The 27383-nt window shown below is 51.1% G+C and overlaps 1 pseudogene; it reads right to left on the bottom strand.

Annotated features, from left to right (window-relative positions):
- Nucleotides 1-21601: 21601 nt before the first annotated feature.
- On the bottom strand, nucleotides 21602-27148 carry LOC119951791 (annotated as a pseudogene).
- Between the last annotated feature and the right edge of the window lie 235 nt (nucleotides 27149-27383).

Here is a 27383-nt window from a genome sequence, read left to right as displayed (position 1 = left end):
GTTGGAGGCCCCAAACCCCGAATTAGACGAAGGTGCTGTGCTCAGAAAGCTAATGATTCAAAACTAACCTGTTGGACTGTAACCTGGTTTTATGAGACTTCTTACTGTGCCCAATTAGAGTCATTGATTTTATTTTCAGTCTGCAGATAGGAGCTGGTGAACTGAACCCAGGGAGAGGGAGGGAGAGGACTGGGAGTAGAGGAAAGAGATGGTGAGATGGGTTTGGATTTCAGCCCAGGGAGGAGGGAGAGTGTGGGGGACGGAGATTTACAGTTTTAGGGGAACAAGAAAGGAAAAAACGTTACGTAGCACCTAGTGTTCTGAAGTTCGATCGGGGCTGCCCGATGATTTTTGTTAATTCCTTTTACAGGATATTACAAGGGTAATAATAATCTTTATTGGCTGAAGTAGGCTTATTAACGCTGCAGTGAAGTTATTGTAAAAATCCCCCAGTCGCCACACTCCGGTGCCTGTTCGGGTACACAGAGGGAGAATTCAGAATGTCAAAATTACCTAACAGCACATCGTTTGGGTCTTGTGGGAGGAAACCAGAGCACCCGGAGGAAACCCATGCGGACTCAGGGAAACATGCAGACTCCGCACAGACAGTGACCCAAGCTGGGAATCGAACCTGAAACCCTGGTGCTGTGAAGCAATAGCGCTGACCACTGTGCTACCGTGGGTATGATTTACAGATGAGAAATTCTCAACAAGATTTAAAAGTCTGTTCATCAAGACCTGAATATCATTGGCCTGTGAATGTGGAAAGAGAATATTTTGTCTGTGGGAAATTATTTTGAACATTAGTGTGACTGGAAAAGCGCCGAGACACATAAACCTGAGTGAGAGTGTGGAAAGAGCCTTAACCAGTTATACAGCCTGAAAAAACATCACACCATTAACAGCAGGGAGTGATCGTACCCCGTGTGCTGTGTGTGGACGAGGCTTCAACTGATCATCAAATCTGTAGAGCCTCAAGGACACCCACACCATGGAGAAACCCTGGCACTGTAGGAACTGTGAGAAAGGAGTCAGATGCCCATGTGAGCTGGAGATTCATCACTGTAGTCACACCGGCGAGACACCCATTTACCTGTTCTGAGTGCAGGAAGGGAATCACCGTTATCCATCCTGCAAAATCAACAAGGGGTTCATACCAGAGAGGCCTTTCACCTATTCTGAGTGTGGGAAGGTATTCAGTGATTTATCAGCCCTTTGGAAACACCAGAGAGGTCATATGGGGGTGAGGCTGTTCACTTGTGCTGAGTGTGGGTTGGGATTCACTCAGTTATCCAACCTGCTGAGACACTAACCAGTTCGCACTGGGGAAAGACTGTTCACCTGCTCTGTGTGTGGAAAAAGGATTCACTCAGTCATTGAACCTGCTGACACACCGGGGCAGGCACACCAATGAGAAACCCTTTAAATGCCCTGATTGTGGGAGTAACTTTAAAAACACTGCTGACCTGATGGTCCATTAGCCCATCCACACTGAGGAGAGGCCGTTCAGCTGCTCTCACTGCAAAGAAGTTCCGAACGTCATCAGCCCTGCTAACACACCAGCGGCTTCACACTGGGGAGAAACGCTTCACATGTTCTGAGTGTGGGAAGAGATTCACTCAGCCATTCAGTCTTGAGTAAGGGATCCATGGACCTGGCCACCCAACAATCGAGCAGCCACTTTGAGAGTGCAATGCTCACTGATACCACATTGACCTGTGATGGCATCATCAGTGACTGAGTCCACCTGTCGAGACACCAGTTCACCAGTGATCACTGGGGTTGGATTCTGCTGTTAATCACATCCAGGACTGAACCATGTTCATTCTGACACTTGGTGAAGTGGGAGGGTCGGGGGGTTTCTTTCTGCTGGACTGGCCGGTCTCACGACTTTGCTTCCAGTGGGCTGATGCTCTTTGAGCCTGGGAGAGCACATTTCCACTGAATGATCCACAAAAGCTGAAGAAGGACATTTATTTTATCGTGGATAGTAAATCGTGTTTTCCCCCACGACAGGTAGATCTAAAATAAATACATTTGTCTCTGTTCCATTGAGTCTACAGCACAGGGCCAGGCCAGTCGGCTCAATTCGCCTCTTTCAGTATTTATGCTCCACATGAGCCTCCACCCACCCCTCTTCATCCCCCCCCATCAGCATCTCCTTCTATTCCTTTCTCCCTCACGTATGTATCTAGCTTCTCCTTCAATGTATTCATGCTGTTCACCTCAACCACTCGCTCTGGGAGTGAGTTCAACATTCTCACCACTCACTGGGTAAAGAGGTTACTCATTAAATCCCTATTGGATTATTGAATCCCTTCATAATCTTAAAGACTTCCATCAGGTCACCCTTTAGTCTTCTCTTTTCTAGAGAAAGGCCGCCCCAGCCTTTCTTGAGGGTAAATGCTCTCAGTTCTGGTATTATTCTTGTGAATCTTTGTTGCATCTTCTCCAGTGCCTCCATTTCCTTTTTCTAAATGGAGATCACAAATGTTGACAGTGCTCCCAGTGTAGTCTAAACAAGTTGAACATAACCTCCCTGCTTTTCAATTCTATCCCTCGAGAATGGAACCCTATATATGGGCCCCACACTTTAGGAAAGATGTGAAGTTCTCAGAGATGGCACAGAGGAGATTGATGAGAATGGCACCTGGGATGAGGGACTTCAGTTATTTAGAGACTGGAGCAGCTGAAATTTCTCTCTTTAGATCAGACAGGAATTAGGGTCAGGAATGGGGCCATTCAGCCCACTGAGACCATTGCGGCTAAACCATTGCCCAGTTCTATTCCTGCATCTCTGTCAGTTTATTTCCCTCAAGAGCCCATCCAATTTCCTTTGGGAAACATTCCATCATCTCTGCTTCTACTCCCCTTGCAGGAAGGGGGTTCCAGCTATTTACTACTTGCTTTAAAGGTAAATGAAACCCTGGAGAGCACAGGAGGCCATTTCACCCATCGTTCCCATGCAGCCTCTTGGAACAAACTATTCATCACTCTTCAAATTTATATTCTTTTTCAGAATCTGTCCAGTTCTCTTTTGAAAGTATAGTTTAATTTGAATCCTGCACCATTTTCAAGCTGCTGAGATGAGTCTAGAGACGGCACGGTGGCTAGTTCTGCTACCTCACAGAGCCAGGGATCCTGGTACAATTCTGGCCTTAGGTCACTGTCTGTGTGGAGTTTGTACGTTCTCCCTGTATCTGTGTGGGTTTCCTCCGGGTGCTCTAGTTTCTTCACACAGTCCAAAGCTGTGTGGTTCAGCGGATTGGCCATACTAAATTGCCGCTTAGTGTCCAGGGATGTGCAGGTTAGGTTATGGGGTTACGGGGATAGGGCAAGGTGGACGGGTGAGTGGACCTAGGTAGGGTGCTCTTTCAAAGGGTCGGCACAGACTCGATGGGCCAAGTGGCCTCCTTCTGCACTGTTTGGAATTTTATAATATCAATATGATACCACAGCATTTGGAAAACAGTGGTAGGATCGGACAGAGTCAGCATGGATTTATGAAAGCGAAATCATTCTTGACAAATCGAATGGAATTCTTCGAGGATGTAACTAGTAGAGTTCAAGAGGGGAAGCCAGTGGATGTGGTTTATTTGGACTTTCAGAAGGCTTTCGACAAAGTGTAATTTAAGAGATTAGTGTGTAATATTAAAGTGAATGGGATTTGGGGTCGTTACTGAGATGGATAGAAAACTGATTGGCAGACAGGAAACAAAGAGTAGGAATTAACGGTCCTTTTTCTGAACTGTGGGCAGTGACTAATGGGGTACTGCAGGGATTGCTGCTGGGACCCCATCTATTTACAATGTATATTAATGTTTAGATGAGGAAACTAAATTCAACAGCTCCAAATTTGCAGATGACACAAAACTTGGTTGGAGGGTGAGCTGTGAGGAGGTTATAGAGATGCTTCATGGACAGGCTGAGTGAGTGGGAAAATGCATGGCAGGGACTGTACAATTCGGATAAATGTTATGTTATCCACTTTGATGCAAAAATAGGAAGGAAGATTATTTATTTATTTGTTGAAAAATTGAGAGTACCCAATTCATTTTTAAATTTTCCGATTAAGGGGCAATTTAGCATGGCCAAACCACCGAGCCTGCACATCTTTGCGTTATGGAGTTAAAACCCACGCAAACATAGAACATAGAACGATACAGCGCAGTACAGGCCCTTCGGCCCTCGATGTTGCACCGACATGGAAAAAAAAACTAAAGGCCATCTAACCTACACTATGCCCTTATCATCCATATGTTTATCCAATAAATTTTTAAATGCCCTCAATGTTGGCGAGTTCACTACTGTTGCAGGTAGGGCATTCCACGGCCTCACCACTCTGCGTAAAAAACCCACCTCTGACCTCTGTCCTATATCTATTACCCCTCAATTTAAGGCTATGTCCCCTCGTGCTAGCCACCTCCATCCGCGGGAGAAGGCTCTCGCTGTTCACCCTATCTAACCCTCTGATCATTTTGTATGCCTCTATTAAGTCACCTCTTAACCTTCTTCTCTCTAACGAAAACAACCTCAAGTCCATCAGCCTTTCCTCATAAGATTTTCCCTCCATACCAGGCAACATCCTGGTAAATCTCCTCTGCACCCGTTCCAAAGCTTCCACGTCCTTCCTATAATGAGGCGACCAGAACTGTACGCAATACTCCAAATGCGGCCGTACTAGAGTTTTGTACAACTGCAACATGACCTCATGGCTCCGGAACTCAATCCCTCTACCAATAAAGGCCAACACACCATAGGCCTTCTTCACAACCCTATCAACCTGGGTGGCAACTTTCAGGGATCTATGTACATGGACACCGAGATCCCTCTGCTCATCCACACTACCAAGAATTTTACCATTAGCCAAATATTCCGCATTCCTGTTATTCTTTCCAAAGTGAATCACCTCACACTTCTCCACATTAAACTCCATTTGCCAACTCTCAGCCCAGGTCTGCAGCTTATCTATGTCCCTCTGTAACCTGCAACATCCTTCCGCACTGTCTACAACTCCACCGACTTTAGTGTCGTCTGCAAATTTACTCACCCATCCTTCTGCGCCCTCCTCTAGGTCATTTATAAAAATGACAAACAGCAAAGGCCCCAGAACAGATCCTTGTGGTACGCCACTCGTAACTGAACTCCATTCTGAACATTTCCCATCAACTACCACTCTCTGTCTTCTTTCAACTAGCCAATTTCTGATCCACATCTCTAAATCACCCTCAATCCCCAGCCTCCGTATTTTCTGCAATAGCCGACCGTGGGGAACCTTATCAAACGCTTTACTGAAATCCATATACACCACATCAACTGCTCTACCCTCGTCTACCTGTTCAGTCACCTTCTCAAAGAACTCGATAAGGTTTGTGAGGCATGACCTACCCTTCACAAAACCACGCTGACTATCCCTAATCATATTATTCCTATCTAGATGATTATAAATCGTATCTTTTATAATCCTCTCCAAGACCTTACCCACCACAGACGTTAGGCTCACCGGCCTATAGTTACCGGACCGGCCTATAGTTACATGGGATGTGCAAACTCCACAAGGACAGTGACCCAGAGCCGGGATCGAACCTGGGACCTCAGCACATTGAGACAGCAGTGCTAACCACTGCATCACCGTGCTGCCCTGGGAAGGAAGATGATTAAATGAATGGCTATAAGTTGAGAGATGGGAATGTGGAGCGAGACCTGTGTCCTCATACACCAGTCACTGAAGGTAAGCATGCAGGTGCAGCAGGCGGTAAAGAAGTCAAATGGCATGTTAGCCTTCGTAAAGAGAAGATTCGAGTACAGAAGCAGTGATGTCTTGCTGTAATTGTACAGGACCTTGGTGAGGATAAACCTGGAATATTGTGTGCAGTTTTGATCTCTTTATCTGAGGAAGAATGTTCTTGCTCTAGAGTCAATGCAGAGAAGGTGAACCAACTGATTCCTGGGATGGCGGGACTGATGTAGAAGAGGTTGTGTTGGTTACAATTGTATTCACTGTAGTTCAGAAGGGGGATCTCAAAGAAATCGATAGAATTCCAACAGGACTGGACAGGGTTGATGCAGTAAGGATATCCCCGATGGTGAGAGTGACCACACCCAGGGTCATAGTCTAAGGATACGGGGTAAACTTTTTAGGACTAAGATGGAGAGAAATTTCTTCATCCAGCGAGTGGCGGGATGAAGCTATTGGGTTGGGTGATCAGCCATGTTCACAGAGCTGGCTGAAGGGCCGAATGGCCTGCACCTGCTTCTACTTTCTATGTTTCTATTAATCACAACAACTCATTTTGAAACAGATAATTTCCCGATATACTGTGTTTGGATTTTCACAGGGGACTGGGAAATGGAATGAAACACATTGTTGTTACACAAAATCACAAAGGCACCGTCTTTATTCCTGATATTCATCAGCATATCAAGTGTGATCTATCCAAGTTTAGGGACTATTTCTAAAAATAAATTACATTTCTGTAGCACCTTTCATGGCCACAGGATCTCCTGAAGCATTTTACATCCAGTGAAGTATTTTTGAAATGTAGTCACTGTTGTAATGTCAGACATTCTGGGTATGCTTCGTCATAAGGTTTAGTTTTTAAATCAATCACTTGTCCATCTTCACTGTTGGAGGTAAGAAGGTGAAGGAAGCCATGTTAAACTCTAATATGTGATGCGATCTTTATTTCAGAAATTAATACTGTGTAAACGTGAATCTTCAACACTGCTGAGTGAGCATTAATTGTTGAAACAAAGAAATTCTTCAATAATTTTGACAAGAAAGAGAAAATTAAATTGTGCCAATGTCTGGCTCAACCACAAGGCTGTTTGTTGAATCCAATCAAGATGAGTAAGAAATAAAGCTATTGTCTTTCACAAATTGTCTTTTTGAACCAGTGTACCTGGAATAACTAAATGTATTAATTAAAGATTACTGTTTTATTTAGCCAATCAGTAACAGATGATTGATCCTTAGTTCAGTTACAATGAATGAATCAATAATGAATCAGTAGGATTCGACTTCCGGGTGGCGAGCGAGGAGGTCGCAGGGAGAGGGGCTCCCGCAAGCGCCAGACAAGGAACCCCCCCGACAGGCCGGACGGCGGAGGAGAAGGAGCGAGCGGAGGAGAAGGAGCGAGCGGAGGAGAAGCGGCAGCGGAGGAGAAGCGGCAGCGGAGGAGAAGGAGCGAGCGGAGGAGAAGGAGCGAGCGGAGGAGAAGCGGCAGCGGAGGAGGAGCGGCGGCGACACCCCCAGCCCAACAGCGGCAGGTCCAACCCCTCTCCCTCCCCCCCCCTCACGCGGGCCGGGAGCAGTGCGGCAGCGGCGGGCCCTCTTCTCTCCCCCCCCCCCCCCCCCCCCGACGCGGGCCGGGAGCAGTGCGGCAGCGGCGGGCCCTCTTTTCTCCCCCCCCCCCCAACCAGCAGCGGGGACCCCCCCCCCCCAACCAGCAGCGGGGACCTCCCCCCCCCAACCAGCAGCGGGGACCCCCCCCAACCAGCAGCGGGGACCCCCCCCCCCCCAGACGCGGGCCGGGAGCAGTGCGGCAGCGGCGGGCCCTCTTTCTCCCCCCCCCCAACCAGCAGCGGGGACCCCCCCCCCAACCAGCAGCGGGGACCCCCCCCCAACCAGCAGCGGGGACCCCCCCCCAACCAGCAGCAGGGACCCCCCCCAACCAGCAGCGGGGACCCCCCCCCAACCAGCAGCGGGGACCCCCCCCCAACCAGCAGCGGGGACCCCCCGCCCCCCCCCAACCAACCAGCAGCGGGGACCCCCCCCCAACCAGCAGCGGGGACACCCCCCCCAACCAGCAGCGGGGACACCCCCCCCAACCAGCAGCGGGGACACCCCCCCCAACCAGCAGCGGGGACACCCCCCCCCCAACCAGCAGCGGGGACACCCCCCCCCAACCAGCAGCGGGGACACCCCCCCCCAACCAGCAGCGGGGACACCCCCCCCCCCAAATAGCAGCGGGGACACCCCCCCCCAACCAGCAGCGGGGACACCCCCCCCCCAACCAGCAGCGGGGACCCCCCCCCCAACCAGCAGCGGGGACACCCCCCCCCCAACCAGCAGCGGGGACACCCCCCCCCCCAACCAGCAGCGGGGACACCCCCCCCCAACCAGCAGCGGGGACACCCCCCCCCCCAACCAGCAGCAGCGGGGACACCCCCCCCCCAACCAGCAGCGGGGACACCCCCCCCCCAACCAGCAGCGGGGACCCCCCCCCCCCCAACCAGCAGCGGGGACACCCCCCCCCCCAACCAGCAGCGGGGACACCCCCCCCCCCTTACCGGCAGCGACCACCGGCCCACTCGCCCCTCCCCCCCAACTGCAGTGACCACCACGTGGCAAGGACAAAGGGACTCTCTCTCTCTCTCTCTCTCCTGGGCGAGTGGGGAGAGAAAACAAAAGAAAAAAAAGAGACTTATATTTCTGTTTTTAAAAAAAAAACCCCAAAAGAAAACTGGTAAAGAGAAAAGGGGTAAAATAAAGGGGTAAAGGAAAGAAGGGGGGAAATAAATTTTTATTTAAAAAAAAAAAAATTATATATATATAAAATAATAAATAAAATAAAAATAGGGTGCGGAAAAGGGGGAAAAGAAGAACAAGGAGAGAAGAAAAGATGAAGGGGAAGGGGGAGAAAAAAATGCCAGAAGGGAGCCAAGAGAAAGGGGGCACCGGAAGTAGACGGGGCAAAGGGCAAACCAGCTTGGGCGAACGAGTCAACACGCGAAGCAGCGGGAAGGATGTATCGCCGCATCCAAAAGAGCTGGACGGGCGGGCAACCTCTCCCCTGGGGTTAGAGGGGGGCGTGAATTGGAAGGAAGCCATTGCCGAGGTGGTAAGGGAGCAGCTGCAGGCAATCAAGGCAGAGTTAAAAGCAGACGCAGAGGCCGCAGCACAGGCAGCAGTGACCAGGGCCATGTCAGGGGTGCAGCAGACTCTGACCAGATTGGAGGAGAAAGTGGATGCCCAAGGGAAGATACTGGAAGCCCAGGGGGCAACCATTAAAGAGCTGGAGAAGGCAGCGACTGACGTGAGCGACCGGGTCATGTCCCTGGAGAGGGAAATGGCGAAACTGAGTGCAACACAGGGGAGCCTGAAGGGCAGGGTAGACGATCAGGAGAACAGCTCGAGAAGGCAAAATATTAGGATAGTGGGCCTGCCAGAGGGGATCGAGGGTAGAAATCCCACAACATTCGTGGCTGCGATGCTGGGCTCCTTAGTGGGGCGGGAAACTTTTCCCACCCCACCGGAAATGGACAGAGCTCATCGGTCACTGCGCCCGAAGCCCAAGGAAGGGGAAAAACCGAGAGCAGTTATAACCAAACTGCACCGGTACCGGGATAGGGAGACAATCCTGCGCTGGGCCAAGGAGAATAGAGCCTGTGAATGGAACGGGCACGCCATCCGAATCTACGAGGATCTTGGAGCGGGCATAGCTAAGAGACGGGCGGAGTTCAACAGAGCGAAAGCAGCTCTCTACAAGAACAAAGTACGTTTTGGTATGCTGTACCCAGCAAAACTCTGGGTCACATACCAAAACAAGGAATATTTCTTTACAGCCCCTGCCGAGGCGAATAGATTCGTCGAGGAGCACGGGCTGGAAAAACGCCATGGGAAGTAGGGACGAGGGGCCCATGGCAAGGAGAAACGTCATGCCGATGGGGGGGTGGGGAGAGGCGAGGCAAAGCCAGCCCCCTCCCCCCTGGCAGGAACACCCAGAACGAAAAACAACCCAATGCCCACGGGCCCGCTCCAGGTGGGAGGCCAGGCCCCGGCACGAGGGAATGGGAGTACTGGAGAGGGGAGAGGAGAAGCGGGACAGCAACCTCCGAGAGGGGAGCCACCGTGCTAGCAGGAAAGCTAGCGACGGGGGCGCGCAACAGAGCAGGGCCGCAGCGCACCCCCAACAGGGGGGAAGGCGCCAGGCAGGGGAGGGGGGGGGATCACCCATCAAAGGTGGGAGAGCAAAAGGGGACAGGAATGGGGGAGAGAGGGGCAATGGAGGGGTATACAGGGGAGGGGGGAAAAGGGATAGAGCGGTGGGGGGGGGGCACTCGGGGGGCGAGAGACCAGGGAGGGGAAATGCAGGGACGAAGGGACAAAAGAGGCCAGAAAGGGAATAGGGCCACAAAGTGCCACGGACAAGGGCCCGAAACAGGGAACCGCTGCAAGCACCCACCCAGTACGGTCTGTGGGTGAAGGGGCCCCCCGGAGTGCAGGGGACTACCCGCGTGGCGGACACACAGTGGACGGCCATGGCGGGTGTCCCCGGGACAAGGGGGAACCCCGGAGCGCAGGGACCCGACCGCATGGGGAGAGCAGTGATAGTGGACATCCTGGGCGGCCCCCTAACAAAGGGAAACCCCAGAGGGCAGGGGCGCGTCCACCGGACAAATATGGTTAACCCCACAGGAGCAAGGGGGCAGAAGCCCCCCACCAGAATAGTCACCTGGAACGTAAGGGGACTTAACGGCCCAGTGAAGAGATCTAGAGTCCTCACCCACCTTAGAAACATGAGGGCCGACATAGTCTTCCTCCAAGAGACGCACCTGAGGGAGCAGGACCAACTGCGGGTAAGAAAGGGCTGGGTGGGACAAACCTATCATTCCTGTTATGGGGCAAGGGCCAGGGGGGTGGCGATCCTGATTGGCAAGAGGACAATGTTTAGGGCGACAAAGACGGTTACGGACCCAGGGGGACGGTATGTCATGGTCAGCGGGGCCCTGGATGGGGCGCCGGTAGTTCTAGTTAACGTGTACGCGCCCAACTGGGACGACACGAGCTTCATCCAAAAGACCATGGCAGAAATCCCGGACATAGCGACGCACCGACTAATCATGAGGGGGGACTTCAACTGTGTACAGGACCCAAAGACGGACAGATCAAACCCCAGAACGGGGAAAACTTCAAACATGGCAAGGGAACTCAGTCACTATATGGAGCAGATGGGAGCAGTGGACCCCTGGAGATTCGCCCACCCGGGGGAGAAAGAATTCTCTTTCTTCTCCCCAGTACACAATGTGTACACCAGAATTGACTTCTTTGTGGTGGGGAAAACGGTGCTTCCAGGGATAGACAAGGTGGAATATTCCGCAATTGTGATATCAGACCACGCCCCACACTACATGGACGTGCGGCTGGAGACGGGAAGGGCCCAGCGCCCCACATGGAGGCTGGACGGTGCCTTACTAGCTGACAAGGCCTTCAGCGAAAGGATAGCGCGGGCCATAGCGGAATACACGGAGAACAACCAAAACGGGGAGGTCTCATCCTCCACGTTCTGGGAAGCGCTTAAGGCCGTACTAAGAGGGGAAATCATTGCCTACAAAGCGCAAAGAGATAGGGAGGAAAGGGTGGCTAGGCAGAAGCTGGTCGACTCCATACTGGAGGTAGACCGTAAATACTCCGAGGCCCCGACCATAGAGCTCCTGGCGGAGAGAAAAGAATTACAAAGGAACTTTGACCTGCTCTCCACCAGGAAAGCAGTACACCAACTCCGCCAGGCACGCGGGGCCCTGTACGAACACGGAGACAAAGCCAGCCGCCTGTTGGCACACCAGCTGAGAAAGCAGGCAGCCAGCAGGGAAATCGCGCAAATCAGAGGTACCAGAGGCACGTGGGAAACAGAACCAGAGAGGATTAACGAAACCTTCAAGGCCTTCTACCAAGAGCTATACACCTCGGAGCCCCCAACGGGGAAGGCTGGGATGAACCGGTTTCTTGATGGACTGGACATACCAGTCGTGGGAGAGGGCAGAAAACGGGATCTGGAAGCACCACTAGCACTGGGAGAGATCATGGAGAGCATTAGCTCCATGCAGACGGGGAAGGCGCCGGGACCGGACGGATTCCCGGCGGACTTCTACAAAAAATTCGCGACAGCGCTGGCCCCGCACCTGCGGGAGATGTTCACAGACTCGCTAGCTAGGGGCACACTGCCACCCACGTTAGCACAGGCCTCAATCTCGCTGATACCTAAGAAAGACAAAGACCCAACGGAATGTGGGTCATACAGACCCATATCTCTGCTGAACGCAGACGCCAAAATACTGCCCAAAATCCTAGCCAAAAGGCTAGAAGACTGTGTACCTGAGGTGGTCACAGAGGACCAGACGGGCTTCGTCAAAGGTAGACAGCTTACCGCGAACATCAGGCGCCTGCTGAACGTGATAATGACCCCCTCCGGGGAGAGAACACAAGAGGTGATCGTCTCCCTGGACGCAGAAAAGGCCTTCGACAGAGTCGAATGGAAATACCTCATAGAGGTACTGGAGCGGTTCGGGCTTGGAACAGGGTTCACCGCTTGGGTAAAGCTCCTATACAACGCCCCCATGGCGAGTGTACGGACCAACAATACCAACTCCCAATACTTCCAGCTGCACAGGGGCACCAGACAAGGATGCCCACTGTCCCCGCTGCTGTTCGCACTAGCAATCGAACCGCTAGCAATCGCGCTCAGGGCAGCAAAAAATTGGAGGGGGATCCGAAGGGGAGGTAGAGAGCACAGAGTCTCACTCTATGCGGATGATCTGCTCCTCTATATCTCGGACCCACAAAGCAGCATGGACGGAATCATAGCGCTCCTGAAAGAGTTTGGAGCCTTCTCGGGCTACAAACTCAACATGAGCAAAAGTGAGATCTTCCCAGTACACCCGCAAGGGGGGGGGGGGGGGGCAGCACTAAAGGGCCTGCCGTTCAAACAAGCCCGAAATAAATTCCGCTACCTGGGGATCCAAATAGCCCATGACTGGAAAGGGATCCACAAATGGAACCTCACCAGCCTGACGGAGGAAGTAAAAAAGGACCTGCAAAGATGGAACACACTCCCACTCTCCCTCGCGGGGAGAGTCCAGACGATCAAAATGAACGTACTGCCCAGGTTCCTTTTCCTGTTTAGATCCATTCCGATCTACATCCCCAAGGCCTTTTTCAAAGCGCTGGACAAACATATCATGGCGTTCGTATGGGGGGGTAAAAATGCTAGGATCCCAAAGAAGGTCATACAAAAAACAAAATCCAGGGGGGGGCTAGCCCTCCCGAATCTACAATTCTACCACTGGGCGGCAACAGCCGAGCGAGTAAGGGGATGGATCCAGGAGCCAGAAGCCGAGTGGGTGCGTGCGGAGGAGGCCTCCTGCATGGGAACCTCCCTCCGGGCCCTCGCCACGGCAGCACTCCCATCCCCACCCAAAAAACACTCCACCAGCCCAGTGGTGACGGCCACCCTCCAATCCTGGAACCAACTGCGGCAGCAATTTGGCCTGTACAAAATGTCGGACAAGGCTCCCATCTGCAACAACCATAGGTTCACACCAGCACTGACTGACGCCACCTTCAAAAGGTGGAGGCAGGACGGGGGGACACTGACAGTCAAGGACCTATACACGGACGACAGGATCGCAACACTGGACGAACTGACAGAGAAATTTCAGCTAGCTGGGGGGAACGAGCTACGGTACCTGCAGCTCAATAACTTCCTACGAAAGGAGACAAGGACATACCCACAACCGCCACGACAGACACTACTGGAAGACCTACTGGACGCAAGTATCCTACAGAAAGGGAACTGTAGTGACATGTATGACCGACTGGTAGATAGGGACGACACCGTACTGGACGCAACAAGAAGGAAATGGGAGGACGACCTGGGGATGGAGATAGGGTGGGGACTCTGGAGCGAAGCACTGCATAGGGTCAACTCCACCTCCACGTGCGCAAGGCTCAGCCTGACGCAACTAAAAGTGGTACATAGAGCCCACTTAACGAGAAACCGTATGAGTAGGTTCTTCCCGGAGGTGGAGGACAAATGTGAGCGGTGCCAGAGAGGCCCGGCCAACCACGCCCACATGTTCTGGCCTTGCCCCAGACTTGTGGAGTACTGGACAGCCTTCTTCGAGGCTATGTCCAAAGTGGTGGGGGTGAGGGTGGAGCCATGCCCGATAGTGGCGGTCTTCGGGGTTTCAGACCAGCCAGATCTATTCCTGGGGAGGAGGGCGGACGCCCTTGCCTTTGCCTCCCTGATTGCCCGCCGTAGAATCCTGTTTGGCTGGCGGTCAGCAGCACCACCCAGAGCTGCAGACTGGCTGTCCGACCTCTCGGAATCTCTCCAAATGGAGAAAATCAAATTCGCCATCCGAGGGTCGGACGACGGCTTCCACAGAACGTGGGAGCCATTCATGCAACTGTTCCGGGACCTGTTTGTGGCCAACGTACAGGAGGAAGAATAGTCGGGTGGCCAAGAACCAGGGGAAAATGGACGGGAATCGGGGGAAGGTAGCCGGGGGGAGGGAGGGGGGGGGGGGGGCTATGGGCTCGGTATGGGGGTTTGATGGCAAGCCAAGGCCCAAAACCAAACTATAAATAAATGCCTATAAACATGTGTTTGCACATTCTCCCCAGGTTCGCGTGGGTTTCGTTCCACAACCCAAAGATGTGCAGGGTAGGTGGATTGGCCACACTAAATTGCCCCTTTATTGGAAAAAAATGAATTGGGTACTCTAAATTTCTTAAAAAGCTTAATTGTATATGTAAATGTTTTGGGCTGTATGGTTGTGCAGTGGTTAGCACTGCCACCTCACGGCGCCGAGAACCCGGGTTAGATTCCGGCCCAGGGTCACTGTCCGTGTGGAGTTTACACATTCTCCCCGTGTCTGCGTGTGTCACACTTCCACAACCAAACAGATATGCAGGATAGATGGAATGGCCAAGCCAAATTGCCTCATAAATGGAGAAAAATAATTGGGTTGTCTAAATTTTAAAAAAGGAATGTGTAATGAAGATAAATGTACTGGCAAGCGAGGCAGTCAAGGTCAGATTAACCTCATCATTTGAAGTTGTAAAATAAGGGATTCTATAGAAGCAGATAAAGGGATAGAAATGAAATGAAAATAAACAGTTCTATTGTATTCCTGCCTAAATTAATGAGAGAAGGTGGTGTCAGTAATTGGGGATCCAGTTCAATTAATCTAGTGACCAAATTGACCAATGGTCATGTTACAACAGGCCCAACTCTGACGTGAGGTAATGGTCACTTTGGGAATAAAAGTAGAGGTTTCGAAGGTTTTCCTTGCTGGCCAAGTACTGTAAGACCCCTGGGGCCAAGTTCCAAGGAAATTACTGTCAAATAAGGAGATAGACTCCTGAGGCTGAATTTCACAAGAATTACTGTCAAAGATGGAGCCAGAGAGGGTTATGCTTCTACAGACTGATCACCTGCATGAAGTTGGAAAAGTCAATGCCTTAAAGTTCATTAAATCTTTTTCTTTCCATAAACTTATTTTTGAATTTACTATCCAGAGAATTCTGCCTTTCTCTTAATTGATTCAAGTCCTGTCCAAACCAAAGTGAATTTATTAAATGGTAAGTTGGGGGTAGCTGAAATCAATGACGTTCTCGAAAACAAGATCAGCATCTTCAATTAAAAACCTTGCATTTCAATCGCACCTTTCACAACAACAGGGCATCCTAAAGTGCTTTACAGCCAATGAAGTACTTTTGAAGTGTCATCACGTTTGTAATGTAGGCAACACGGCACTCAATTTACACACAGCAAGATCCCACACACAGCAATGTGATAATGAGCAGATGAACACCAGGTTAAAGTCCAACAGGTTTGTTTCAAACACGAGCTATCGGAGCACTGCTCCTTCCTCATTTCACCTAAGGAGCAGTGCTCCGAAAGCTTGTGTTTGAAACAAACCTGTTGGACTTTAACCTGGTGTTGTATGACTTCTTACTGTGCTCACCCCAGTCCAACGCCGGCATCTCCACATCATGGCTACGATCTGTTTTTAGTGATGTTGACTGAGGGATAAATATTGACCAGAGCAGCACGGTAGCACAAGTGGATAGCACTGTGGCTTCGCAGCGCCACAGTCCCAGGTTCGATTCCCCGCTGGGTCACTGTCTGTGCGGAGTCTGCACGTTCTCCCCGTGTCTGCGTGGGTTTCCTCCGGGCACTCCAGTTTCCTCCCACAGTCCAAAGACGTGCAGGTTAGGTGGATTGGCCATGATAATTTGCCCTTAGTGACCAAAAAGGTTAGGAGGGGTTATTGGGTTATAGGGATAGGGTGGAAGTGAGAGCTTAAGTAGGTCGGTGCATACTCGATGGGCCGAATGGCCTCCTTCTGCACTGTATTTTCTATGTTCTAATAGGACACCAGGGATAACTCCCCTGCTCTTCTTCAAAATAGTGGCTGTGGGATTTTTAACATCCACCTGAGAGGGTCAGGGTCCCAGGTTCGATTCCCCGCTGGGTCACTGTCTGTGTGGAGTCTGCACGTTCTCCCCATGTCTGCGTGGGTTTCCTCCGGGCACTCCAGTTTCCTCCCACAGTCCAAAGACGTACAGGTTAGGTGGATTAGCCATGATAAACAGGGCCTCAGTTTAACATCTTATTTGAAAGAAGGCTGTTTTAACAGGGCAACACTCCCTCAGTGCTGAGGAGGAATGTTGGATGTAATTTTTGTCTTCTAGTCCCTGGACTGGGTCTTGAACCCACAACCATCTGACTCTGAGGTGAGAGAGCTGCCCACTGAGCCAGGACTAATACTATAGACAATACAAAGTTAGAAAGTGAAAGTCATCCTTTAAACCCCCCACCCTTTGGCTTCAGTGCCTAAATATAACATTTAGTATAAATACTACTATAAATAACATGGATTTGACTGACAAATGTTCGTTTCGAGTTACAAGTTTTGTCTTCCCATTTGAGCCTCGGGCACCTTTCTGTCTATCGCTCATGCTAATGACAGGCAGGAGATGGAGGCGAGGGCTGAGTTTAGCTGTAAATAATGCTCCTTAAATGTCACACAATTTATGTAAAGGGCTAAATCGAGATTTAGAGAAGACATTTTTAATCGGTAAAGGGTTGAAGTGTTATGGAGAACTCTCAAGAAGCCAGGATGAGATCAGCCATGATCGAATGGTGGAGCAGACCCGATGGGCCAAATGGCCTAACTCTGCTCCTTTATCTGATGACCTTCTGAAAGGGGGAGACATTGATTTGCTCCCAGATGTTGCCCAGAGGAAGTTTTAGTCTGAAACTCATTGTCCAACCTCCACATTGTGACATCACAAAGGAGCTCATCCTCTAAATCAGCCAATAGGAATAAATCCGTTCCGCGGTGACGTCACTGCATTTGAGCGCACCTGCCCGGCACGAGGACACGGGAGCCCCACCCCCGTACATTGTTCCCTCTCCACCAGACAAGGTTTCCAGGCAACCGGCTGACAGTTCCGTATATTTTAATGTGATCACAACTGAATAGTTACAAAAGACAAATACATGGCACAAAGGCCTGAACACATTTCAAAGTAACAAACTCAATCTCATAACACAACATGAACAGTCGCGGGGCACAAGGCCTCGATACAATACGACCGTTTCAGAGCCAAGTAACCACAAGGCACAAAGGCCTAGATACATGTTTTAACAGTAACGTGCCAAATATAGAAACTATCACAGGGCACGAAGGCCTCAATACACCTTTAAAATTCACAAATTGAAATCAATCACAAGGCATAGAGGCATAACATAATATTACAATAATATGGCAAAAGGAAACAGTGACAATACAATAACAACAAAAGTTCATCAACATTTAAATAGAGAAACACAGAAAGAGAACGAATCGAAGGAAAATTCAGCTAAATGCAAACAGCTGCTCATGTTCGCACTCAGCACCCTCTGTCCGTCACCCCCCCGAAAGGGGGGACCCCAGTTTACCCAGACATCGGTCCCAAGCCACTAGCCAGAAAAGCGGCTACCATTCGTACCCCTCCCCTCCCTGTCCCCCCCTCTCGGCAGACATTACATCGGAGGAAAGGCTCCTCCCGCAAGGAGCACAGACCGCCGGAAAGAGTCACCTCCGGGCGTGGTAGAGGAGAGAGGGTGTCTCCATCATGGAACCATGGAAAACCTACTCAACTGGCAAGGGGCTAATGATAACAGGCCAGCTCACTGTATTCATTAGTAAAAGTAACAGCACAGTCACAAACAACAATGTAATATCAAAGACACCAACTAAACACAAAAAACATCGGGAATTATGTATAATCACCCCGTTTCTCAATCAAACAGAAACAACCATCCTGAACCACTTGCCAGAAATCCAGCAAGCAGCCAGTTCATTCATCACCCGCCCACCCCCCTCCACCCAGCCTAGCAGTCTACACACCGGAGGAAAGGCCCCCCCTCGCTGGGAGCATAGACCAACGGAGAGAGTCACATCCGGGCGTGGCAGGGGAGAGAGGGTTCCTCCATCATGGAACCCGCCGAAAGGCACGGGACCATCAGGAGGCAGAGCAATTTAACATTGTAAAACAAAACAGTAAGGAAGCAAAAAACCACGGGAAGTGAAGTTGTCTGTCGTAGGCAAAAAAGAAAATTCTAATCCAACACCAAAACTCATAATCACACCGTGCAGTATTCAAAGAAAAGTTCACTAAAAGTCCACATTTCATAACGTGAGCTTTGGCCACGAAACTTAACAGCCGAAGCTCACGAAAAATCCACAAAATCCACAAAGTCCACAAATGTCGACGGCTCGGAGAAAACCCCAGGTAGTCCCTCCAAAGTAGGCAACAGTCAGTAAAAGGCACGAAAGTCCCAGAGTCAATCCCGACGGTCCAAGGGGCCATAAGAATTCCAACCAGGACCCGAATCCGACCTGCGACCTCTGGGAACGTATCCAGCTGACCTCCTTCCTCCATTCCGCAAGCCACGACCATCGAGCCTGCCTTCCGAGAGCTTGCGTTTGATGGAACAGCGCAGAGGGAGCCCCACTCCTCTCTCTCTCTCACGGGGTCAGTGCTCCGACAGGCTTTGCAGTTCAATGAAGCGTCCATGAAACGCCGCCCGAACCGCACCCCTTCCTCCGTACTGCCTGATTTGGAAGAAGGAAAGTGGGAGGAAATGCCGGCTGGGAGGCAGGGGCTCCAGTTTAAACAGTCTCCGGCACCGAGCGCTCGGCACAGCAGCTTCCCCAGGAAAGGTGCACCCTCGGGGCCGGTCCTCTCCCCTTCCCTCGGGGACCGGGAGCGATGGGGACCGAGCCGCCACTCCACCCCATCCAGAGGTTTCCAGGCAACCGGCTGACAGCTCCGGCCAGAGCGAGAAGCCGCTCGGTGATCTCCCCTCCCCCGGTCCGGGACTGCGCATGTCCAAGAGAGAGGAGAGGCTGTGCATGTGCAAGGGAAAGCCCACCCCCTGACCTTCCTGCTGAGGTGTGGACCAATGGGAAGACTTAGGACCAGAAGGACTCTGGTCCTCCATCCAATCAACGCGGGTTTTGTGTGGATGAAGATTCAGCTTCACACAGACTGAAACTTCCTTCTGTCTCCAACATCTGGGAATAAAACACTTTCTTTTCCTTTCCTCATTCTCACCTTCAATTGGTCACTTGCAGCAACTGAAGGGAAAGGAAGTGAATCCAGGGAGGGTGCAGACTCTGGAAAGCTTGGCCCAGCTCTCTCTCCCTCTCTGAAAGACATTGACATAATTTGCTCCCTCAGCTTGACACATTTATTTGTCTGGCTAAAGGAATGGTCTCTTTCATAATATCCACAATCCCACTATCCCCTGACGCTCTCAGTGCCATCACCAACGGTTCTATAGCCAGGGAAAACAGCAGTGGGGAGAGTGGGTGCCCGTGCCTCGTCCCCCAGTGCAACCTGAACTCAACCGGGTTGTCCGTATAAATGCCACCGGTGCCTGGTATAACACCCGGACCCAGTCCACAAAACCTGCCCAAATCCAAACCGCCCCAGGACCTCCCACAAATAGTCGCACTCCACTCGATCAAAAGCCTTCTCTGCATCCATTGCAACCACTACCTCTACCTATCGTCCCTCTGGAGGTATCATGATCACATTGAGTAGCCTCCTGATGTTGGCCGCCAAATGTCCGCCTTCAAAAACCCCGTCTCGTCCTCCCCTATCACTCCTGGGATACAATCCTCTATTCTCGAGGCCAAGATCTTAGCCAACATTTAGCAGGGAGATCGGTCTCTAAGACCCACATTGTTCCGGGTCCTTTTCCTACTTCACAAATGAGGGATATCGAATCCTGCGTCAAAGTCGGGGGGCCACTGCCCGCTCCCTTGCCTCGTTAAAATCCCTTGCGTCAATACCCCAATACCCCCGAGAATTTCCTATAAAATTCCACCGGGTACCTGTCCGGACCCTTGCCCAATTGCATCGCCTCCAGCCCCTCCACCGCTTCTGCAGCCCAATTGGGTCCCCAGGGCCTTCACCAGCTCCTTATCCACCTTTAGGAACTCCAACCCCTCTATAAACCGCCTCATCGCCTCCGCCCTGCAGGGGGTTCCGACTCGTACAGCTTGCTATAGAAGTCCCTAAACAACCCATTCACCCCCGCCAGGTCCAAGATCATATTCCCTCCTGCGTCCTTCACTTTCCCGATCTCCCTCGCAGCCTCCTGTTTCCTCAACTGGTGCGCTCGCATCCTGCTTGCCTTCTCCCCCATACTCATACACCGCCCCTCTCACCCTTATCAACTGCCCCGCCGCCGCTGTTCTGTTCCAGGGACAGGGTCTCTCTCTGATTAAAGGGACAGGATCTGTGTTCTATTCCAGGGACAGGGTCTCTCTCTAATTAAAGGGACAGGATCTCTATTCTGTTCCAGGGACCGGGTCACTTTCTGATTAAAGGGACAGGATCTCTGTTCTGTTCCAGGGACAGGGTCTCTCTCTGATTAAAGGGACAGGATCTCTGTTCTGTTCCAGGGACAGGGTCACTTTCTGATTAAAGGGACAGGATCTCTGTTCTGTTCCAGGGACAGGGTCACTTTCTGATTAAAGGGACAGGATCTCTGTTCTGTTCCAGGGACAGGGTCACTTTCTGATTAAAGGGACAGGATCTCTGTTCTGTTCCAGGGACAGGATCACTTTCTGATTAAAGGGACAGGATCTCTGTTCTGTTCCAGGGACAGGGTCACTTTCTGATTAAAGGGACAGGATCTCTGTTCTGTTCCAGGGACAGGGTCACTTTCTGATTAAAGGGACAGGATCTCTGTTCTGGCGAGGGTGTGACCAGGGGGGGGGGAACAGACCCGGCCATTTATTTTATAGAGACCGGGGGTTTTACGTGGCGTGGCAGCCAACCCCTCAGCGGTCGCAACATCGGTGAGGGGGCTGCGCCGATTTTTTTTCCATGTAAAACTGCACAGATCCTCCGCACTCAGCCTCGGAATTGGAGAATTTGGCTCAGGATCTCTCACTGATTAAAGGGACAGGGGGCGGGATTCTCCTCTTGCCGACGGCAATTTTGTAATCAGCGATCAGGCAGAGAATTCCATTTTCCGACCGAATCGGGGGTGGCACCTGTTTTTGGACGATCCGCACCCTCCAAAACGGCATCATTGAGGAGTACGGCGCATGCCATTGGGACGGCCTCAGGATGTTAGCTGAAGGCCCTCCCCCGATGCTCCGCCCCTGATGGGCCGAGTGCCCGACCGCGCAGTTGACGTGTGGGCCCAGCCGTGCGGGAACCCGCGTGGCGGCTGCGGACTGTGTCCTGCGGCTCCACAGTCGGCGAGGGGGGGGGGTTCAGCGAGGGCCCAGGGGTGGCGAGGGGAGGTCCAGAGGGGCACTATCTGGCAGGTCATATTTACTTGCTATAAATATGGCACCTAATAAGGTTGCCTTTCTTAATCTGAATATGAATAGGATATGCTTTCAGAGTCGCCGGGCATCAAATGATACCGCCACAAGGTTCAACCGGATATCGATCAAAGAACCAAACAACCAGTTTGTTAGTTCAAGATCAATAATACTTTATTTACACACAAGATTAACTTACACATGCAACATAAACACTACGAGCTAAATTACATCCATCACCATGACAACCTATACTTAACTTCAGGCACCCGGCTTATGTCAGAGGAACAGTGGCCTTTGTTCGAATCTGAATCTGCTGGGTCTGGAGAAGTAACTGTGGTTCAGCTGGGCTCACCCGTTGGTAGCGAGCGTTGAACTTGAACTTGCTTCTGGTCGTGGTGCTGAAGATGGAGTCAGACGTTGATGGAGAGCCAGGTCCAACAGAGACCGAACACATGGCAGTGTCTCTCTTTATCCTTGGGGGGGGGGGTTTCACGCTCTTTTGGGCGGTCCTTGGGTTTGGACCCAATAGTTGGGCAGTCCTCGATCACTGCCTTCGATCTGAGCCAATAAAGGGGCGGGTGCCATGATGGCTGGGCGTGTCCTAAGCGGTCATTGACCTTGGTTGTTTATGCTTCCTGAGTAAAGGGAGTGGCGCCGATGTGTCTGGAATTGTATCGGATACCTGAGTACCAGTTCCGTTGTCTGAGGAAAATAGGTCATTAGCATCCAAATCGGCTGGGGGTTTCCATCCTGTCTGGTTCTGCTACAAATATCCATTTAGGCTGTGAGCCTGCCTGAATCTCACATAGGCCATATTTCCATTGAGGTTTTGCAAATGTCCATGTTTCTTTGTAAGTTGCCATCCCAGGTGGCGACACCACCAAACACCCTTTCGCTCTGTGATCCTCGTGAAAGTTGAAGCCGGGAATTCACAACATGGCTCAATGATCATCAGCCCACTGGAGGCACATTTGTGAGACCAACCAGTCCAGCAGGAAGAAACCCTGCGCCCATCCCTATTGATCAACTGACAGAATTAACAAAATGCAGTCCTGGATGCAATTGAGAGCAGAACAACGGAATCCAACCCATGTAATCAATTGTGAACTTGGTGTGTGAGCATTTGCGATGAAACACAAAATCTCTCCCACACGGAGAGCAGGTGAACAGCCTCTCCCCAGTGAGTACCCGGCAGTGTCTCAATAGTTGGGATGGATCACTGAATATCTCACTTACTCAGAGCAGGTGAACGGCCTCTCTCCAGTGTGAACTCGCTGGTGTGTCCGCAGGTTGGATAACCAAGCAAATCTCTTCCCACACTGAGAGCAGGTGAATGGCCTCTCCCCAGTATGAACTCGCTGGTGTGTCCGCAGGTTGGATAACCAAGCAAATCTCTTCCCACACTGAGAGCAGGTGAATGGCCTCTCCCCAGTGTGAACTCGCTGGTGGCTCCGCAGGTGGGATAACTGAGTGAATCCCTTCCTACACTGAGAGCAGGTGTACGGCCTCTCCCCAGTGTGAACTCGCTGGTGGCTCCACAGGTGGGATAACTGAGCAAATGCCTTCTCACACTGAGAGCAGGTGAATGGCCTCTCCCCAGTGTGAACTCGCTGGTGGCTCCACAGGTGGGATAACTGAGCAAATGCCTTCTCACACTGAGAGCAGGTGAATGGCCTCTCCCCAGTGTGAAGACGCTGGTGTTTCTGCAGGCCGGATAACCGAGTGAATCCCTACCCACACTGAGAGCAGGTGAACGGCCTTTCCCCAGTGTGAACTCGCTGGTGTGTCTGCAGGCTGGATAACCGAGTGAATCCCTTTCCACACTGAGAGCAGGTGAACGGCCTCTCCCCAGTGTGAACTTGCCGATGTTTCTGCAGGCCGGATGAATGTTTGAATCCCTTCCCACACTGAGGGCAAGTGAACGGTCTTTCCCCAGTGTGAACTCGCTGGTGTGCCTGCAGTTCGGACAACTGAGTGAATCTCTTCCCACATTGAGAGCAGGTGAATGGCTTCTCCCCAGTGTGAACTCTCTGGTGTGTCTTCAGGGTAGATGAATGACTGAAACTCTTCCCACACTGAGAGCAGGTGAATGGCTTCTCCCCAGTGTGAACTCTCTGGTGTGTCCGCAGGGTGGATAACCGAGTGAATCCCTTCCCACACTGAGAGCAGATGAACAGCCTCTCCCCAATATGAACTCGCTGGTGTCTCTGCAGGTCAGATAATTGAGTGAATCCTTTTGCACACTGAGAGCAGGTGAACGGCCTCTCCCCAGTGTGAATGCGCCGATGAATTTCCAGCACAGACGGTGCTGTGAATCCCCTCCCACAGTCCTCACATTTCCATGGTTTCTCCATGTTTTGGGTCTCCTCGTATCTGTCCAGTTCGGACAATCAGTTAAGGCTTCGTCCACACACAGAACATGTGTACTTGTAAATAGGGCAATGTTGTTTCAGGCTGTGTAACTGGTTGAAGCTCTTTCCACAGTCAGTGCTCTGGAACACTCTCACTCGGGTGTTTTTCCAGTCACAATGATGTTTAAAATCTTTTGAAGTTGACAGATCAGGCAAACATTTCTCCTTTACATTCGAAGGCCAATGATATTCCAAGGAATTGAGGGACTGTCAGATCCAGACGACATGTATTAGATTTCTGCCTGTAATTTGTCCTCTTCGAATCTCCTGTTATATCAATTTACAAAAGACATCACTGTCAGTACTGGATAGAAATTCAGAACAAACCATTCTAGTTTCTTTTTTTTTAATAAACAATTTTATTGAGGTAGTTTTTGGCTTTATAAACAGTTACAGACATCATCAGAAAGGAAGCAAAAAAGGCAAAAATGTGCAAACATCCATGTACTTTCAATACTTCCATCATAACATATTGCACAAGCCCGCTCCTCTCCCACCGGTACTACCCGTCATATTTTCTCTCCAACTCTACTCTTTCCCCCCCCCCCCCCCAACACCCCTGCTGACGCTCACTCTCCCGTAAAGAAGTCAATAAATGGTTGCCACCTCCGGGTGAACCCCTGCACAGATCCCCTCAAGGCAAACTTAATTTTTTCCATCCCCAGGAAACTTGACATTTCCGCAAGCCACCACTCAGTCTTCGGGGGCTTTGAGTCCCTCCACGCCAATAATATTCGTCGCCGGGCTATCAGGGAAGCAAAGGCCAACACATCGGCCTCTTTCTCCCCCTGGACGCCCGGGTCTTCCGAAACCCCAAAGATTGGCACCCCTGGTCTCATCACCACCCTTGTTTTTAGCACCTGGGACATGACTCCCGCAAATCCCTCCCAGTACCCCCTCAGCTCAGGGCATGCCCAAAACATGTGAACATGATTCGCTGGTCCTCCCGCGCACCTAGCGCATTTGTCCTCTATCCCGAAAAATTTGCTCATCCTAGCCACCGTCATATGGGCCCGGTGAACGACCTTAAATTGGATCAGCCCGAGCCTAGCACATGTCACGGTCGAATTTACCCGACTCAGGGCCTCTGCCCACAGCCCATCCTCCATTTCCCCGCCTAGCTCCTCCTCCCATTTAAGTTTCAGTTCCTCTATCTGGGACCCTTCCTCCCTCATGAGCACCTTATATATACCCGAGACTCTGCCCTCCCCTTCTTCCCTCCCAGAGACTATTCTGTCGAGGATCCCCATTGGCGGGAGGCGTGGGAAAGATGGGACCTGTCTACGAACCAAGTCCCACAACTGTAGGTATCTAAAATCATTTCTCCTTACCAACCCAAATTTCTCCTCCAAGCTCCTCAAACTCGCGAAGCTCCCTTCCAGGACCATTCTAGTTTCTATGGAACTTTCTTTTCTCTTGCATTCCGCAACATCTGTAAGTCTCCTTCCCACACACTCTCCCTCCATTCTCACTCTGCTGTAACTAATATTCACCCTCCCAATTCTCCTGAAGGTGCTGATTCAGGCTGATTGACAGATCCCTGCTCACTGCTTCCTGTCCTGGACACAGGGACCATAACAAATTGGAGCTGCAGTCGGCCATTCAAACCTTCTCAACCATTCAATGGGATCATTGGCTGATCTACCTCAGCACCATTTTCCAACACTATTCCCCATATCCCTCAATACCTTCACTCCCTTGAAACGTTATCAATCTCTGCCTTGAAAATACTTGATGACTTAAGTTCCACAGTCCTCTGGGGTAGAGAATTCCAAATGCTGACAGGGGGAGTGAGGGGAAGATGTGTTTGGTGGTGGAATCATGCTGGAATTGGCAGAACTGGCGGAGGATGATTTCTTCAATGCGGAGGCTGGTGGGGTGAAAAGTGAGGACAGTGGGGATTCTATCCTGGTTCTGGGAGAGAGGAGTGAGGGGGAGGGCAGAGGTGTGGGAGATGGGTCGGACACGGTTGAGAGCCCCGTCGACCACAGTGGGTGGGAAGCCACGGTTAAGGAAGAATGAAGACATGTCAGCAGCACCGTTTTGGAAAGTGGCATCATCAGAACAGATGCAACGGAGGTGAAGGAACTGAGAGAATGGGATGGAGTCCTTACAGGATGTAGGGTGTGAAGTGCTGTAGTCGACGTAGCTGTGGGAGTCGGTAGGTTTGTAATGGATATTAGTGAACTGTCTATCTCAGAAATTGAAATAGAAAGGTCAATGAAGGAAAGGGAAGTGTTGGAGATAGACCATGTGGAGGTGATAGAGGGGTGCAAACCGGAAGCAAAATTAATATATTTTTCCAGGCTTTGCAGAACACCTCCGGTCCATCCGCAAGCAGTTCCCAGACCTTCCTGTCGCTTGCCATTTCAACTCAGCATCCTGCTCTCAGTCCACATGTCCGTCCTTGGCCTGCTGCAATGTTCAGGTGAAGCCCAGCGCAAACTGGAGGAACAGCACCTCATCTTCCGATTAGGCATGTTACACCCTTCCGGACTTAACATTGAGTTCAACAACCTAAGACTCTCCGCCACCTTTACCCCATTTTTATCTATCAATTTATTTTTGTTTCAATTTCTTCCATTGATCATTTTTTCCCCCATCACCATTTTTCTCCTCCCATCCCCCCATTCCAACTATTTCAAGTTGCCATTTACACACTGTTCACCCTTATTCTGCCATTCACACATTCTAACCTTTTTATGTATCACTATCAGCACCCTTCTTAGCCTTAATTACCACCATTTGCATTCCTTTTATCTTCGGGAACCCTCCCTGGATTCACTTCCTTTCCCTTCAGTTGCTGCAAGTGACCAATTGAAGGTGAGAATGAGAAAAGAAATGGAAAGTGGGAGAAAAGAAAGTGTTTTACTCACACATGTTGGAGACAGGGGGCGGTTTCCCTCCAAGTTCCGCTTTGTGACGTCCAAATGAAGCCCCGACTGAAACAGCCAATAGAAATCAGCTTCTCCCCGGTGACGTCTCTGGGTTCCAGTTCACAGGCCCTTCACTTCCTCCAGACAAGGTTTCCAGGCAGCCGGCTGACGGGTCCAGCCAGAGCTGGAAGCCGCTCGGTGATCGCCCCCAGCCCGGGATTGCGCAAGTCCAATTGAGAGGGGAAGCTGCGCATGTGCGAAGGAGAGCCCGCCTCCTGACCTGCCTGCTGAGGTGTTGACCAATGGGAAGAGTGGGAGGACCGGAAGGACTCGTCCTCCAGCCAATCCGGTCATTGTGTGACTCAAGATTGAGCTTCACAAAAACTGAACCTTCCTCCTGTCTCCAACATCTGTGAGTAAAACACTTTCTTTTCTCCCCCTTTCTATTTATTTTCTCATTCTC

This window comes from Scyliorhinus canicula, chromosome 17, assembly GCF_902713615.1.
Source record: "Scyliorhinus canicula chromosome 17, sScyCan1.1, whole genome shotgun sequence".
Lineage (NCBI taxonomy): Eukaryota > Metazoa > Chordata > Chondrichthyes > Carcharhiniformes > Scyliorhinidae > Scyliorhinus > Scyliorhinus canicula.
The sequence above is the reverse complement of the archived record's forward strand: the minus strand, read 5'-3'. Positions and strand labels throughout refer to the sequence as shown.